Source organism: Tupaia chinensis, unplaced genomic scaffold (genome assembly GCF_000334495.1).
Source record: "Tupaia chinensis unplaced genomic scaffold, TupChi_1.0 Scaffold000453_1, whole genome shotgun sequence".
In the NCBI taxonomy this organism is placed as follows: Eukaryota; Metazoa; Chordata; class Mammalia; order Scandentia; family Tupaiidae; genus Tupaia; species Tupaia belangeri.
The window spans coordinates 2,493,948-2,513,458 of NW_006159960.1; the positions used below are offsets into that span (position 1 = coordinate 2,493,948).

At 38.8% G+C, this 19,511-nt stretch overlaps 1 long non-coding RNA gene across 1 annotated transcript; it reads right to left on the reverse strand.

The window, feature by feature from the left end:
* Positions 1-2,534: 2,534 nt before the first annotated feature.
* On the reverse strand, positions 2,535-16,988 carry LOC102468506 (uncharacterized). Its single transcript, XR_335564.1, has 3 exons — positions 16,867-16,988; positions 14,305-14,377; positions 2,535-2,597 (listed from the first exon to the last, which is right to left on the reverse strand). It is a non-coding gene; the product is annotated as an uncharacterized LOC102468506 (long non-coding RNA).
* Positions 16,989-19,511: the final 2,523 nt, after the last annotated feature.

The window sequence follows — 19,511 nt, forward strand, 5'->3', positions numbered from 1 at the left end:
TTCTCATATAGTTCTTGTTAGTAACTATCCAAAGAATGAACAGTCATCAATGATTTTTATCATTTTAAGATAACTAATTCATATCTTACATGTATTTTATTACATGCAAATGTTTTTCACAAATTAGTTCTCTTTGTTAGTAATGGTCTTTTTTTTAATTTAAAAAAATATATAGTTGGGACCAGCAGTTAGTGTAATGGCTATGTCGCTGGACTCCCACATAGTCAACCATGGTTCGCGTCCCGGACCCGGTGGTTTAAACTCACGCCGGGCGCATGTGCATGCGTGCCCAAGATCCCAAGAGGAAAACAGAGGAGAAGAGATTGCTGCGTGGCCATCCCCCCTGGGGGGTGATTTCTCGCTTTCTGTCTGTCTCTCTCTGTCTGTCTGGCAAGCGCACGCGCCCTATAGCAAAAGCCTCTTAAAAAAAAAAAAAAATATATATATATATAGTATCTATCTCTAGAAAACAATCCAAAAAGATTAATAAACTTTTTTGACAAATCCACAGCAATTCTTTTTTAACTGAATTATTTATTTTATATATACACACATTATTTTATATATATATTTATATATATATATATATATGTAATATATAATACATATATACTTTTTTTTTAATTTGACCAGAAAGAGCAAAAAGTGAGAAAGCAGGCCAGGTCCAAGACTTGAACCATGGTCAGCCATATGGGAGTCCAGCATCCCAAACACCATGCCACCTGCCAGCCCCAAACCCCAGCAATTCTTGGCACATGCTGCAGTGCTGTTAGGCCTCTCAGCGCAATCTTCCAGTCTTGGCCAATAGTCATAGGTGCCCAAACTCCCCTCTAATTGTCATTTTAGTCATCCTCCATTTTCCAGCCCCCTCTCTCTCCATGATCCATCCATTTCTGATTTCCTGCAGCACACAAAGCAACCTGACAGGATTACTCGAATATCAATGATGCAACACAATAAATATGCTAGGCACTGCCAGGTTCTAGGAACTCAAAACTTCAAGAGACACAGTCTTTGTCCTCAGAGAGTTCACAGTCCAGGAGAGAAAACAACCCCCTAACCTCTCATTTCTCAAACTTTCCATCACTTCCCCTCCTCCTCTTCATTGCTCTCCAACCCCAACCTTAGGACAGAAAGAGCAAGGACTAAAATTCGACCAGTTCTTCACTACCAGGGCTTTGGACCTGTTCAAGGCTCTATCAGTCCAAATGAAGGGACCTTTTGCCAGGGGTTCCCTTCATACTGAGATTCTATATATGATAAGAAAGGATTTGCATTCTTTCTTCTTTCTTTGCTTCCATCCTTCCTTCATCATTTCTGGCCACCACTTGGTGTTTTTTTTTTTGGTTTTTTTTTTTTTTTTTTTTTTTTTTTTGAGAGGTTTTTTGCTATAGGGCGCGTGCGCTCGCCAGACAGACAGAGAGAGACATAGAGACAGAAAGCGAGAAATCACCCCCCAGGGGGGATGGTCACGCCGCAATCTCCTCCATTCTCCTCTCAGGATCTTGGGCACGTACGCACATGCGCCCAGCCACCGGGTCCGGGACGCAAACCGCGGTCGACTACGTGGGAGTCCAGCCATATAGCCATTACGCTAACTGCTGGTTCCCTCTGGCCGCCAGTTGTAAGAGGTGTTAAATACACAATGGTGAGCAAGACAGGGACTTTATTCTTATGAATCTTAAAGCATAGCTGGAAATGTAAATAAATAAAATATAATACAAGAAGAACGAAGTAATATAGATGTTAGAGGAAGTTTCATAGGAAGAGTAATTAATTTGACCTGAAGAGGAAGAAGAGAATGGTCGGAAGAGGCTATATCTGAGCTGGGTTTGAAGAATCCATTGAAGCTTGCTGAATGAACAAGAAGGAAAAGCAGCCAGTAGGAGAAAATAGAATATGCAAAGATTTGGAGGTCTGAAACATTATTATAAATCATAATTTCCTTGGAAATTCCCTACTTCCCACTTTGCAACCAGCCTAAAAATGGTCCCAGAGACTAAAATCAATTTTTAATAAAGATTCTAAAATGACATTATTTTTCCAAACCTAGAAAACGAATCACTTATGTAGCATCAATAAACTATAGTTTCAACTGGACTCTACCTCAACAGAGGCAAAATTATATGGCATTAGGATTAGTCCAGGATTCAAAACCCGGTTGCAGGCAAGCAAAAAAGTACAAAGAGAAACAAATTTCACTTCAACAGAGTCAAGGCAGAAAACAATCAACAACAAAAAAGCCATACGTGTTAGGTAAATTGGAAAAATGTAGCAGTTGCTTTCCTTCACCTTCACTCTCGATCTGCGCCTCTAATCGTCTAGACAATTGCACAACCCTTCCCTGCTCTCTGGCTGTGCAGAGACAGCTTTGCGAACAGATTTCTGTGCATTTTAGCAAAGCGTGAGTGGAGGTGATTGACCACGTTTGTTTATGGATCTATTCCACACTACTAAGAAATGTTTGCTCAGGCAGGGGCTTGGGTGGTGCCAATACAAAAGCTTACCCACCCATTTCTTCATACGACATGTTGGTCCTCTTGAAGTGAGGCTTGAGGTCATTCGTGGGGCACCAGAGAGGGTGAATGCATGGCTGACTTTATGAGGCCTGCCAAGAGATAAGGAGCAGGCTACAGCTTTAACTGCTACAAGGTCAAATACTTGACCAAAAGTGAAAACAAAAATGAGGGGAGCAGAATGTTGCAAAGGACAGAAAAGAAAAACAAGAGGCCCTCTTAAAACAATACAATACAAAATGTGCACTGAAAAATAATTGGACTAACGGAGCTGTATGAATCTTTGTGTGGTTTCTGTTCTGTCTTTATAATCATCTCAAGTAACTAAGTACATATGGCCTGTTTGTAAGTAAAGCAGTCGATGAAGTTAGTTACACCTCTGCATTTATTACCATGCCCCTGAGTATTATTAACTTTTACACTCCCCATAAAATATAATTTATCACTTAAATAATTTGCTTTGTGTCAGGGTTCAGTGTGCTCCAGTGCTTTCCTGCTCATTAAATGAGATATTTTTACTTAATGAGCCAAGGATGTCCTTTGTATTTAACATTTGAATTGATTTCTAACACTCATTTTTATAACAGTTTGGTGTACAATTCCAAAAAAATGTGGATTTCCTTTCACAATGTCAAAGGAAAACAATTCCAAAAAATTGTTAACTACATGTGGCATTTTAAGTGATAAGAAATGCTTTTATCCTTAACTAACCATAAAGATCTAGTGAACAAAAATCCCAAAAGTATGTACTATAAAATAAGTCTTTCTTTGCACTAGAAAACAAATAATGAAATTTGGGAACTGACATATCTTTTTAAATAAAAGTTCACTCTAAGCTACTCTGAAACATAAAAGTTATGATCTCATGAAACATACAAAGTGAAAGCTGCTGTGCTGAACCAAACATCCCGGGATTGTTTTTAACATGTCTTACCACTGTCTTCTGATTCAGCATTTTCCACACGGCAAAAACGGCTGTGTGCTTGGCCTTCTCTTTCTTTTTATCAAACCAAAGATTGAGAATTGTAATCCCATGTTTTCTAAATCATTTTCCAATTATTTAGTATCTAAACAGTTGAGAAAACTTACCGTCATCAGGCAACGGACAACAGGAAAAGCCAGGTAAGGGAACAGAGGGGGGACAAAAAAAGACATGCTAGATCTGAGTACTACAAGCAAAAGTGTTCATCAATCCAAATTATTTGTAATTCACAATATACACATGTATGTACGTGCGTGAGTGCACACGTGTGTGTGTGTATGAAGCTTCTACTTTGGACAATGGCACACTGGATTTATCATTTATTATTTCTTTTTCCTTAAATAGGTATAAGAATATTGTTACAGTACCCTATAGAATCATTAACAAAAATAGGATTTAAGAACTGGTGAATAGGGGCCAGCAGGTAGCATGGTTGGTAAGGCACTGGACTCCCACACTGCCAACTGTGGTTTGAGTCTAGGACCTGATGGCTTGCTTTCTCACTTTCTTAGTCTGGTGAGTGCACATGTCCTGTATCAAATGAAATCGTAATAATAATTAATAAACACATACATTTAATTTAATTTTTAAAATTCTTTTAAAAAAGAAATGTGTGAATTAAAGTCAAATGGAGGCCAGCATGTGGCATGGTCTAAGATAGCTGGATCGTATGTGGCCAAGTACGCAGTTTGTCAGAGACCTGGTGGTGGAAACACTCCAGGTGCATGTCTGTGCATGCCTGCAATCTCAAGAGGAGAACAGAGGAGAAGGAATTGCAGTGAGCTATCCCCCTTGGGGGATGATTTCTCATTTTTGCTCTCTCTCTGACTCTGTCTTCAGTGAGCACACAAGCTCTACAGCAAAACTGAAAAAAATAAATAAATAAAAGTCCAATACTTATTTTCATTGTATAGATCTAGAGAATTTGAGTACTTTCCCCCTTGTTTCTTACTTAAAATTGTTTCCCATTCTAGACTGTGTACCTATCCTTTTAGATCTGTGGAACGGACCATCATTCTGGTCACATATGATGACAAAACACCCAGACTGTTATGACCTTGGAACATTAGTACTGTGAAGTGATCACAACTATGTCCACAGTTGGATATACTTAGGAATGAATGTGTATTATACTCTCTACTTATAGATTCACAAGGCATCTTAGCATTTCAAAAACTGTGGGAGATTCTACATAGAAGAAATATATTTATCCAAGGGTTTCTCACACTTACTAGACTATAGAAACTTTTGGTCCAATAAACATCGTTGAATACCCATTTAACAAATTTCCCCAAAGAGTTTGGGAAATAACTAATGAATTAAACTGAATTAAATAATTATTGAGTATCCTTTCCTGCAACCCTCATCCCAGCTCACAGGGCAACCGCTTTGCACAATTCCAAGTATTAGTCATCATTCAATTTGTAGTTACGTGAACAGCACCCCCTGAAATTGCACTGAGGAGCTGTGTGCCTCTAGTCCTTACTTCGGTTTTCTAAATCTTGAGGCTCATTACTTGTAGACAGTATCTATTCTTCATCAAATACCAAAAGCATTTAGTTTACATAATTCACTAGATAAAAGAATAATGTAATAAAAAGTTGAAAGGTAAATGTGATTTGCAGAAAATTTTAAGTTTTCTTTTTTAATTATATATTTAATTTATCATTATCATCTTTTTTTGAGAGATTTTTGCTGTAGGGCACATGTGCTCACCAAGAGACAGAAAGCAAGAACTCTCCCCCTGGGGGAGGGATGGCCACACCACAATCCCTTCTCTTCCATTCTCCTCTCAGGATCATGGGCATGCTTGCCCACATGCCTGGCATGTTTTAAGCCAGGGCTAGGACCCAAACTAACTGCAGCTGACTACGTGGGAGTCCAGTGACGTAACCATTATGCCATCTGCTGGTCCCATCGTTATTATCTTTTAATTTACTATAGGGCACACATGCTTACCAGAAAGAGAAAAAGAGAAAGCAAGTTGCTAAGTCCAGGACTCAAACCACAATCAACCATGTGGGAGTCCAGCTCCTCAACCACCATATGTCACCTGCTGGCCCTAAAGAATTTGAAAGTTTAAATGAAAAATATTGTAAAGGGACCAGCAGATGGTGAAATGGTTATGTCGCTGGACTCCTGCGTACCGCTGCGATTCAAGTCCCAGACCTGGTGGCTTCAAACTCATGCCAGGCACATGTGTGTGCATGCCCAAGATCCCAGTGGAGAAGGAAGAGATGGAATTGCAGCATGGTTATCCCCTCAGAGGGTGATTTCTAACTTCTGTCTCTCTGTCTCTCTCTGTCTCTTTGGTGAGAAGAGAGAGTCTTTTTGCACCCTATTGCAAAAATCTGTATGAGAAAAAAAATTTCTTTTCAAATGTAGATTTATTATTCGAAAGAATAGTTTTATGTTTGGAATCCATGCCCTAAAGGATGTAACTTTAATAAATTGAAGAATAATTATTCTAAATTAGTACAATTATTTTTCTGTTAATTTATCATTGACACTATTATTCATTTTTTTTAAATTGCACCAAGTTCTAATGGAAACTTAATTCCATGTCAACATAATCCAAAATAATAAAAATTTAGTGACTCCTGACAACTTAGATCAGAATATATATTTAAGGAAAACAGCATTTATAAGTGACTTGATTCGGTTTTTTTAAATTAATTCATATGGTCTAGATTCCTTCGATTATTAAAAATGATTCTCTTATAACAGAAGTAATGAATAACAGTTTTAAATGACATACAGTGATGTTGTTCTACAAAATCGGGGGAAAACCCTTTAAGTTACCTAACATATTTGATTTTTTTTAAACAAGTACATTTTATTTTATTTAACTTTATTTATTTAATTATTTTAATTTGGCCAGAGAGGGACAGAGTGAGCAAGAGAGAGAGAAGGAAAGTAAGAAAGCAAGCCGCCAGTCCAGGACTCAAACTGCAATTGGCCATTAACCACCGTGCCACCTGCCGGCCCCCAACCTATTTGAATTTCAATTGTCAAACGATCCATACTTTCCTTTTTCGTTCTAATATGTATATAAGCTTTTGAATTTAATCACATTTTAGCTCTGTGTCCAGAAAAATTACTGTAACTGGATGTCATCAGAGCAGCCCATACCCTGAGATAAGCCCCTGCCCCTGAAGGTGGCCTTACCTCTCATCAGTCTGTCATCTCTCCCAGTAAAACCAAGGAAGCCTTCCCTCACCAACTCTTCTTGCTCCAAATTGTGTCAGCTACCCTATCTCTCATTACCAGCAATATCTCAAACATATACCTCTTCTGTTTTTACTCCCACATTTTATCATAACTATTTCTTTATTTATTCATCAGTGGAAGCTCAAAAATGGTGAATAAGTGAGTGACTAACCAGTGACAAAGCTCTTAGATATATAATTAATACACAACACTCTAGATTTGGGCAAGATAATCAAACAAATCTAGTAATATTTAAGAAATAGAATGACCTGCTAAAAAGGATGTGAAAAATATTTCTCTGGAGGTTTCTGCCTTTTTTTTTTTAAATTATTATTTCAGGGCTAGCTCTGTGTCCTGGTGGTTAAGGGAGCTGACTCCCACATGGCTGACTGCACAGTCTGAGTCCCATCCTCAGCAGTTTGAGGGCTGTACCAAGCACATGTGAGTATATTACATGCCCCAGGTCTCCACAGACCGAGAAATGGAAGAGAGGGACTGTGCCATGTCTGTACCCCATTACGAGGTGCTTCGTCCCTCTCCTTCTCTGATTCTCTGGCAAAAAGGCAAAAAAAAAAAAAATTCAATAATCAATGCTTTGCATTTAGTTGTACTTTAAGTCAAAGACATGAGTTGGATAAAATTCTTAGGCATTCTAAGATGCTACTTTGCCTTCATGATCCTCTGAGCATTTCACAGCCTTCTTGTCACTATCATGATAGAACTTTCTCATGAGGAGGAAGCTACTACTGACTTCCATTCTCGACACTGTCTTTTTTATTTTTGAAAATATTTATTTAATTTTATTATTAATTACTATTATTTTAGGAGAGATTTTTGCTACAGTGTGCATATGCTCACCAGAGATACAGAGAGAGACAGAGAGAAAAAGCGAGAAATCACCCCTCAGGGGTCATGGTGATGCTGAAATCTCTTCTCCTTCATCCTCTTGAGACTTTGGGCACGCATGCATATACACCCTATGTGGGTTTCAAGCCTCTGGGCCCAGGATCAAACCACAGTTGGCCATATGGGAGTCCAGTGCCTTAACCATTATGCTACCTGCTGGCCTCTATTATTATTATTATTATTATTCTTATTATTATTATTCTTATTATGACAGAGAGAACGCAATCTGCCAGGTCTGGACTCAAACTGCAGTCAGCCATGTGGGAGTCCAGCACCTTAACCACCATGCCACCTGCTGGCCTGCTACACTGGCTTTTCAGTGAGGCCTAAAGTGATACTCTTCACTGACTCCAGTTCTTTCACTAGTCCTTGTGAGAAACTCCAACATATTTATTATCTTTTTAATTAATTGCTTAATTTTATTTATTTTTAAATAGATCTTTGCCATAGAGAGCATGTTCTTGCTAGAGAGAGAGACAGAGAGACAGACAGACAGAGAGACAGAGACAGAGAGAGAGGGAGAGTGAGAAATTGGTCCCCAAGGAGATGGCCACACAGCAATCCCTTCTCCATTCTTCCCTTGGGATTTTGGGCACACACACACACACACACAAGCCTAACATGATTTTCATGCCACTGAGTCTGGGACTTGAATCATGCAGTTGGCCAGGTGGGATCCAGTGCCTTAACCACCACACCACTTGCTAGCCCAGTACCTTTTTTATTTTTTAATTGTCAGAAGATGCATTTTTGCCAGAATGGGACAAAGAGACAGGGAGAGAGGGAGGGTGAGAAAACACCTCAATGGAGCATGGTCAGACAATAATCTCTTAAACATTTCTCTGTCCTGCCAGAATTTTAGACACACACATGCACACACACAGACACACACACACACACACCTAGCATGTTTTTCAAGTCTCTGGGGCCTGGATTTGAACAGCTGTCAGCCGTGTGGGAACCAGACTACAGAGCTGACTTTAGTGTATTTGGTATCTTGAACTGAAAGAAACTGTCCATGACCTTGTTTGGTTTGGAAGTTGTAGCCAAGTTTGGCCCTTGGAGAATGGAACCCTGAAAAGCAAAATATATCCCATAGTCTTTCTCAATGGTAGAATCCCCCTTTTAGAGGTAGCCCCCTTTCCTGAAACCTCAGCAGAAGCAGTACCAGCTTGGCCATGGTCTCTTTCTACAAGCCCTATATCATGGGATTGAAAAAGAAGAGAGATTTCCAGCTCTTACCACAGGCCTCCCTCTATTCTAACTAGAGTTTTGATACTACTGGATATTTCCTTTGGTATTTCATAAACAATATGGAGTCCTATAATATCTCTTATTTACTGATGATGTGCTTTGCAACTTGCCCAGCTCCACATCTGGGAAAGGACGAGGGTAATTTATTGTATCAGAGTAAATACTCATTGTACACAGGAGGAGAAAGAAGTCAGACCTTTCACTTTGAATCATCAACAATTTCTCATGCTCTCTCTGCCCCTACTGTAGCTTTCAGGTGAGGATGAGTTGATGGAGATGCATCTGGCTGACCCTTCTATTGCAACCTCCATATAGCACAACTTCCAGGCTATTGCCTTTAATGGAACAGGTTTATGTAAAACCAGTTCTTCCTGAAGTAGAGTGAATGCGACCACATCTGGCAAACTGTGCCCTTTACAAAGAAGATGGAAAATATTACCGGGGAAAAGCCAGACTATGTTGCACCAACAACTTGATCCTGTTTATGCCTTCCCCAAATGCAGTTCTCAGAAATAGTGGCTGGAAAATCCATAGAAGAGAGTGAGAAAAGTGTAAAGCCCAGGTCTCACAGCACTTTGCAGGACATGTTGAATATCCCTTATCTGAAATGTTGGGGAACAGATGTGTTTTAGATTTTAGATTTACTGGATTTTGGAACATTGAATATACATAATGATATACTGGGTCACAAAAGTCATGATGCATTTTTGCATAGAAAAATAGGTCATGACTTTTCTGACAACCCAGTATCTTAGAGATGAGACCTGCATCTAAACACAAAGTTCATTTATGTTTCTAATACCTTATATGCATATCCTGAAGGTGATTTTGTATGAATTTTTTTTCTTTTTTTTTTTTTTGAGAGGTTTTTGCTATAGCGCACGTGTGCTCACCAGACAAAGCCAGAAAGAAAGACAGAAAGTGAGAAATCAACCCCCAGAGGGGATGGCCATGCCGCAATCCCTTTTCCTCCATTCTCCTCTCAGGATCTTGGACACACACACACACACGCCCAGCATGAGTTTAAGCCACCAGGTCCAGGACCTGAACCACGGTCGACTATGTGGGAATCCAGTGACATAGCCATTATGCTAACTGCTGGTCCCATTTTGTATGAGTTTTTGTATCACATGTTTTTAAATACAACGTATCATATGAGGTCAAATGTGGAATTTTCTACTTGTGATGTCATGTTGACACTCAAAAGATTTCAGATTTGGGTTTTCAGACTAAAAATGCTCAATCTAGTTTCCATATCCAGCATAGACAGAAGCATAGATGTTTGAAAATAGAGTATTAAAAAAAAAAAAACAATTTTTGTGAAACACAACAAATAAAGTTGAGTTAATTTGCCCTTACAATACCCCATCTTGTGATTTCTTTAATAGAGTTGATACATTAGTTCAAATCAGATATTCTGTATCATTAAAACATCCACAAGCAAATTTGTTTTACATAACAGTTGCATAACCCTGCAGAGAGTGCAAGCTTAGAGGAACAGAACATGAAAAAATAGTATTACCAGCATGACTTAAATTAATTAAACAAGCATTAGGACCTTCAAGCAGTTACACACTACTGCTTCAAGTCTTTGGTGGGAATAGCTATTATTCACATGTTCAACCATTTTAATACTTTCTATGAATTAGATATAGACAGTAGCTGTGTTAGCTAGTGCTGTAAACAAAAGATAGAGTTGAAAACACATGCTATAATAATTAAAATATTATTAAGCTGACACAGTCTTTCTCCTAGATCTTGTAACATCTGTATTGACTGTGATAAGCATTGATTATCTGGAGTGATGTAAATATTTGGGGAGTTAATAACAATCAGGAATTCAGTGCATGCTAAGACAGCAAAGATAAATCACAGGAAATCCAGATCAAAGCAGGCTTGTGAATAAGCTTGTTTTTATAGTTAATGACTCACTATAAAGTGCATGTACACATTTCTCTTCTCCAATGAAATGCACAAGGAAATGCCATAAAGAAACATCCCGTTCTGTGTAGCATTTCTGTACATCTGTCGAATTTCCATATGTAGAGAGGAGGATGTCAACACACAGCACTACAAAGACAGAATTGATCCAATCCATCAAGTACTTAACATGCACTTTTAAAATCATTAAAAAGTTCTTTGAATTATTAAGACCTTTTTTCAAAAGAAAAAAAAAGCCCACAACTTATAAATCTTGCATTTCCTGAGAGGTTAATTTAAGGATGCTAGGGTCAGCAGTTACCCAGTTCTAGCAAAGATTCTGAAATTTCCCTTTAACTATGGCCCAATTCCAAGTTGCTTTCTTCTTTTTAAGAAAATCTCACCAACCTTGAACACCTTATACTTGTTATAAACAAGAAAAAAATGCATGCTTAAGGCACTGAACTGGGGCTCTTTCAGGTTATCATGGACACAGAAATGATGGGTGATCTGTGACTTATTTTTCATGTGCACACATATATGTGTACAAAAGCTTTGTCAAATATAGAGAAAAATCCCTGAACTTAATCTAAAAACTCATCATGATCTTTCTACCTATCACCACTGAGCTTCTTTCAAATTTATTTGCAATCTCCCACCCCTGAACTTCAATACTAACTTCTCTCTTCACCACACACTTCCCTCCCCCCTACTGCCTATTATCTACTCCTGGGTCCTCCACAATATGATATAGTCTTTCCATCCTTTAGACAGCCTTTGTTTTTAATGTCCCACCCACCCCCTCATCTTGTGCTGTGTACATTTCTTAAAAGTTTGTTCATTTCTTTCTTTTCAGAGAGACAAAAAGACACCCTCATGCCATAAACCTATACCCATCCTAATCTTTCAGCCAGCCAGGGTCATCAGCATGGGCATTAGCATGTACAGAGCCATGTGGGAAGCAAACCCCAATATTCCAGCTTTGCAGAGTATTGAGCTACTGCTGCACCACCATGACTGGGCCCGGGTCAAGTATATTTTTAAAATATTCCCATAGCACACTATATTTGTCTCTACCAAAGTACTCACCACACTGTATTGAAGTTACCATTTGTCTTGTCTATTTTTCTACAACTATAAGGTCTTTGTGTTCTTTTTATTTCTTTTTCTTTTCTTAATTTCTTCCATGCATGAGTGAGAGAAAGAGAGATAAGACTCCCAACAGGGTCCCCAACAGGGTCTTTTTTTTGGGGGGGGGAGATTTTCGCTATAGGGCACGTGCACTCGCCAGACAGAGAGAGACATAGAGACAGAAAGCGAGAAATCACCCCCAGGAGGGATGGTCATGCCGCAATCCCTTCTCCTCCATTCTCCTCTCGGGATCTTAGGCACGCACGCACACGCACCCGGCGTGAGTTTTAAGCCACCAGATCCAGGACGCGAACCATGGTCGACTACGTGGGAGTCCAGCGACATAGCCATTACGCTAACTGCTGGTTCCCCGCAACAGAGTCTTGATGCTACCATCCACCTCCACCCTCCAGCCAGTCCTGGATCATGGGCAAGTGCATATCTAACAAACTCAGAGAGGTCCCTATACCCAAAACAAGATGCTTCCCATATGGGGATTACCTTTCAGAACATCACTTTTTTTTTTTAAGTGTTTGCCATAAGACAGGTGTACTCACTGGAGAAAGAGAAAGACAATGAGCATTGTCCCACTATCTGACCCCCAAACATACAAGGTCTTTGAAAGTGAGGACCAGCCTTTATTCATCTTTATGTTCCCAGGGCTCAGCGTACAGCATCCACTAAATATTCAACACATGCTCAGTAAGTAGAAAAATAGGTCAATGATGCATTCATTCCTGTGACATAAATTAACTGTGAGGAAGACCCTACTAGAGCTTTGTAACATCTAGAGTAGAATGAGCACTTAGTTTAAGCAAGTTTCAGGGATCCAGAGTATCCTAGATTGGTCCTAACTCTTGAGAAAGGATCTAAATCCTAAGAGCTCTGAGAATAAAATAGAGAAGAATCCTAGAGAAAATTTTAAGTCAGCCTAGACATGTACCCCTAAACAAAGGTGGCTGATATGATAACCAATATTTTTAGAAATAACATAACTTAGAAAATGAGTTCCAAACTTGGCTGGTTTTGCTCCTGAGTGTACTCCAGAAGTGAGAGGTTTAGAGGCAGGGGGGCTAGAAATGTCACAATAAGACATATAGGAGAAGGTCCATAACAGCTTTATTTGTAATAGCAAGAAATTGGGAACATCCCAAGTGCTCCTGGACAAGAGAACAGCTCACCATTCTGTGGTATATTGATAAAATTAAATACTACTCGGCAATAAAAAGGAGCAAACCACTAACACACACTAGATAAATCTCAAGAACATTGTACTGAGTGAAAGAAGCTTTATGCAAAATAGTACATACCATGTGATTCTGTTTCTATGAAGCTATAGAACTAATGGTAAAACTGTAAAACTAGTTGATTTTACATTGGCAAAACTAATGCATGGTGAGAAAGAAAATCAGAATAGTAATTACCTATTCTGTAATGGCCCATGAAGAAACTTCCTGGAGTGCTGATAACATTCAGTATACGCAGATAGAACCTGTGTAACCTATTTGTCAAAATGTACCAAATGCTATGCTTAAGATATACATTTCACTACATGTAATTTCCCCCTTAAAATTATAAATAAATATTGAGTTATAATTAATGTTACATCTACTGAAATGTTTAGGAGTAAACTGTACTAATGTTTTTAATTTATGTTGAAATGCATAAAGATGAAATGGATTAATGTATGGATAAAGGGATTAAAAATGGATAGGTATATATATATATATGTAATAAATGTAGCAAAATGTTCATTGTAGAGTCTAGGTGATATTCAATTTATGATTCTTTTAACTTTACTGTATTTTAAAATTTTTATAATACACTTTGGAGGATGAAGTGTATATTTCAGGTCCCCCATCCCAGAGTTACCAGGGAATAGAGAATTAAGAAGCAAACTTGCCATTTATCTTCCTTTTGTTAACCTTGCAAAGTGATTTAATATACAGCCATCAGTTTCTGCTTTATGAGATTAATATTTAGGACTCACTGGAATTTGACCCAATCCAAATAATGTTTTGTGAACCTACACCCAACCCCCAATTTCTTCTCCCACCTATCCCAAATTGATTCCTAAAATTCCACCAGTATAGATTTGCTCCCTGAGGGAGAAGTAAACAAGCCAGTAAATCAATAATTTACTTACAATGGCAAAACAATATAATAGAGTGTTTTGAAGTGGTAGTTATTTGCATATGTATTTCATCCCAGGGGTAGACATACAAAGAACAGGAAAAAATCAAGGGAAAATGTCTTTTCAGGGAGAATAAGAGTGAAAATACTTTTAACAATCTTGCCTTCTCTCAGCTGTACTTAAGTACCATACAGTGAAATAACCCAACACAGCAACTCATTGAGATAGTGAAGAAAATCTACTTCACCCACCTGGACCCCAGTGATTTCAGTGTAAAAGGAAGACAATCTTCACACTATCCATGATGGTTCCAAGACAGGATTGCTAGTAAAATATAGGATGCCCAATTAAATTTGAATTTTGGATAAACTGAATATTTTTGAGTGTAAGTAGGTCCCCACTGTTGTACAGTACAGAATTACACTAAAACAAAACATTAGGGCCAGCAGGTGGTGTGGAGGTTAAGGTGCGGGATCCCACATAGCCAACTCCGTGGGTTCAAGTCTCAGACCTGGTGACCTGATAAACACTCCAGGCATGTCTGCATGAGTCCCCAAAAGCATGACAGGAGAATAGAGAAGGGATTGTGACATGGTCATCCTCCCTGGAGGGAAAGGGGGGTGATTTATCACTTTCTTTATCTCTCTCTCTCTCTGGCAAGTGCATGCACCCTATGGAAAAAAAAAAAAAAAAAAAGAACAGATTATTTACCTAGTGTTCAAATTTAACTAGACTTCATGTTTTGTTACTGCTGTGTGTTTATTTGTAAGTCTTTTGCTAAATTTGGTAACCATATTCCAAGGAGATGCAAACATCAGAGCTTTACTCAGATTCACTGCTGCTACCTTGATGAAAATTTCTTGACTGAGAAACCAGACTCATTTTTCTTTTTCTTTTTTTGGCTAGAGTATGTGTGCAGTCACGAGAAAGAAATAGAGACAAAGACAGAAGAAAAAGAGAAAGCATTCCCTATGGGGAAGGGTCACACCACAATCCCTTCTCCTTTTGGGGATTTTAAGAATGCATAAGGTCTCCCCTGTTTCTCTAGCTGCTGGGTCCAGAACTCAAACCAGGCAGTTGGCCATGCAGAATCCAGCTGCCGTAACTACCAGGTCACAGAACCAGCCCATAGACTCATTTGGAAAAGTGTAAGTATTATGTGTGAAAAGGAGTTCAGTGCATGATGCACAGGGAATTTTTAAACCATAGATCATTCAGATGAAGGCAGCTCACTTGCCATTAAGACCAAAGGTTGACCTCTCAGGCTCTAAGATTCACTACTGTGTCTGCCTTAAAAGGCACAGAGCATGCTTCCATGAACTCTACCCAGACAGATAAAGAAAGAAGTGTACCAAGACGTGAATCAATGCAGTTGTTTCCACATGTGCAATTTTGCCAAAAACTGGTTTGAATGAGAGAGGAAGACACTTGACATGGACAGTATAACTTTACACACCTTGGATAAGGATTGTTTTAACTGAGCCCAGCTCCAGCCAAATGCCTCCATCCCAACTTAATTCAGGGGCAAGAAGTTAGTTTTTATTTGTCTGAGGTTACAGTGGGTTCGAATGACAGACATTAAATACCCACCTTGGAATCTGAAAGAGATCACTGAGGCTAACTGAATACTTCTTTGTTTTATTTTAAAATCCTCTGCAAAATGGTCAGATAAAAAAAATGAGGTTTTTCTTAAAATGCTGACGGAATCGGTTCTCTGGGAAAAGAAGTGGGAGGCAGAGATGGCTAAAATCTCTACTTGAGCATTTGGCTTCAGGGTGGGGAAGCTTTTTCATATTTAAAGGTTGAGATTTAACTTCGAATACTATCATATTTAGAGGCTACTAGGGTAGGACTCAGTCCCAGCAAAGTTGTTTTTCTTGTTTATCCTCATAAACATAGACCATTGTGAATAAAATCTGAAAAGAGTTGGAAATAATAAATTGCAGCTGGACAAAAGCTGACCTTGAGTTTATACCAGCGATGTCTCCCAGACTCCTTGTAACACACAGCCCTTTTACAGGGTGGGTGATAATTTGAAGTTGGGAATGTGTAACATTTTGCACGGGCTTTTGAAATCTTGCCTATACACCAACTGAGGTCACCCCTAAAGAAACAAATGCAATTTTGTCTTCGTCACATACACATCAATGCAAATTTTAGCTCATATTTTCTACAAGCTTTTAAAATTTATTTGCCGTTCCTTTATAACACAATGTCTTCTTGCTTGTGCTACTTTAGTTTCTGAGCTATTGTTCTTTCCATCCATTTAGCATTCTACATTTAATCTTTCCATTTTTTTTTTAAAAAGACTATGCATTAACTTCTCTTTCTATAACCCCTGCGCTGCTTTTTCTTTGATTGTTGTAACAGTTTGTACTACGCAGCGGCACTGGGATTAATTGTGTCTCCAGTCATTATCTTGTCCTTGTTTTTTTCAGACTTATGGCCTCTGAAATTTTTCAAAACAGCTCGGGGACTAAAGAGACATCTTCTTCACAATAGCATAAACTAACACTCTGTAGACCCAACAATTGATGTTTATTGCACCTTACAAAACTACTTTAATTACCTTCAGATTACGGTCTTATTCAAATAGATGCATTCTCATCTAAGAAAGCCTGTGGACATTTACAAACCGCCTTTACAATGTAGTATTCTATGAAAAACTATTAGAACATTCTCCCCAGCTTATATGTAAAAAAGAAAGAAAGATGAATTTGTACTAAATTTAAAAAAAGAAGAAGAAACCTTTAGGTATGAATGCAACAGGGAGGTTTTATCACTTTATATAATATGAGTTGAAAGCCTGGTACCTTAAGAATTGATTTTGTCTCAGAGAGTCCTGGCCTTATTCCAACACAGCAGCTACATTGTCATAATCAGGTAAATATGTATCAGTCCATTCAGCTTCGCCAAGCCTCCAGTTTATGTTGACACATTTATGTCTATCTATCTGTACAGATAGATGTACATATTTCTTTACCCTTGGCATCAACTGAAAAGATAAAACATTCTAATATGTCTCCACATTATCTCCAAAAAAAGTGATATGACTGCAATTTTTAATTTAGAAATAAAAATAATTTAGATAACATGTGTTGAATACTTAGCATATTAGATACTGAGCTAAGTGCTTCATGTGTGTTATGTCACTTAATCTTTACATCTCATGAGGTATTATCCCCAGTCATAGAGAAGCTAAGTTAACTTCAAACTCCAAAGCAAGTGGCATAGCCAGGCCTCAAACCCAGTTCCCCCCAACTCACTATGCACTTGGCTAGTTTTTAACCACGTACCTATTCAATTATATTCTAACCTTTTCTTTTTTTAAATTTTCTAGAGAGTGCATATGCTTGTTGAAAACAGACACACACAGAGAGAGAGAGAGACAAGAAAAGCAAAAAAGCACTCTCCTATGAGGGATGGCCATGCTGCAATCCCTTCTGCTCTACGTGTCCTTTCAGGATTTGGGACATGCATACACATGTCCCTGGCAAGTTTTTCAAGCCTCCAGGTCCAGGACTCCAGCTGCATAGTAGGCCATATGAGATCAAACCACCTCAACCACTATGCCACCAGTTGGCCCTGTATTCTATTTTTAATATATCAAATATTAAATTAGATTGGCCAATATATGATGTACTTGTTCTACCTACATATTCATCTCTATTTCATATAAATAAACATTGAGAAGTCTAACTTTCCTTGAAGCTCTAAAATTCTATTATTTTAATATTCTAGTTAAAAATTAATTTATGTGTGACTCAATTTGCTTAAAAGAATCTCTGTAGACATGTGGCTCTGATGATCTTTTCTTGCCACCACTCACTGTACAATGAATTATCAATAAAATAAATTCCACCACAGTCTTAGGAGGACCAGTGCTTTCAAAACAGTATCTGTGTGCACATACCATATGGCATAGCTTTTTTTTTTTTTTTTTGGAGATTTTCACTGTAGGGCACGTGCGCTCGCCATACAGACAGAGAGAGACATAGAGACAGAAAGCGAGAAATCACCCCCCAGGGGGGATGCTCACGCCGCAATCCCTTCTCCTCCATTCTCCTCTCGGGATCTTGGGCACGCACGCACACGCGCCCGGCGTGAGTTTTAAGCCACCGGGTCCGGGACGTGAACCACGGTCGACTACGTGGGAGTCCAGCGACATAGCCATTACACTAACTGCTGGTTCCCCATATGGCATAGCTTTTAATATGAGCAATAAAAAATGACCTGGACATAAAAATGTTCACCTCAGAGGAAATTTTTTGGTTTTGGTTTTGTCATTTGCTATAGAGCATGTACAATCACCAGAGAGACAGAAGTCATCCCCCAGGGGGAAGGCCACATTGCAATCCCCCTCCTTTGTTTTCATCTCGGGATCTGGGGCATAAACACTCATGAACCTGGGAGTGATTTCCAAGGCACTGGGTCTAGGACTTGAACCACAAGTCAGCCATGTAGATCCAGTCGCCCTAACCTCCATGCCACCTGCTGGCCTGGAAAAAAAGAATTTTTTAATTGCTAGAGACTACATGCACTTGCCAGAGAGAAAAGGAGAAAAAAAGGGGGAGAAAGTACCCTCAATCGGGTGTGGTCAGGCCACAATCCCTACTCTGTTTCTCTATCCTGTTGGGATTTGGGGAACGTGTTTTTAAGGGACAAGGGCTGGAATTCAAACTTTAGTTGGCCATATGTGATCCAGTTCCCTTAACCACTAGGCTATGGAACCAGTCCAAAAATAATTATTAAAGATAGTCATTTTGCACAGTTTCTACATTTTAACAAGGTGGCAAATCAACTGAGATGGGAAACTCTAGAGATAAGATATGATGGTCAAATTGGTTTTGTCTCTAAACACAATCCACAGTTCCTTTTCAAAGGTTTCATTATACATAACATTAGGAATTCAAGACTTCCTTAATGTGTTAAAATATAAAGCTCCTCAAATGTGTGACATAGAGTTTAATTGATGTTAGTTTTCAGATATTTGGAATCACATCCAAAGTTACCTTGGGTTGTTTAATGTATCGACTCTTCTGCTCTGAATTGCCCTCACTGATAGAAATTTAATAGGAATGCCAGGCTTTCTCATTTATAACAGGTAGTTTCAGAATGCATTTGGGGCACAGCCATGAAGTCAGGCTGCTCTGTGTATGTCCTCCTCCCCTTCCTTCTTATCTTAAGCTCTCTAGCTACATTCTTCCTCAGCTTTTCTTTCGACACTTTTTTCCCCTACAGTCAGTCCTAGGTTCTTTTAGCCCAGCCCTTTCATTGGCATAGAAAAGCAAAACAGTAAACAAGCTCACAAGGGGATTACTAGTCAAAGGCAATGCCTCCTTTGGGGGACAATATTAGGCACTAAAGCTCTAAATAGGGAAGTATTTGGGGGTTAAAGGAGCCTCAGATCTAGATGGTCTCTCCCAACCTCTCTCCCAATCTCTTCTATTATTCCTGC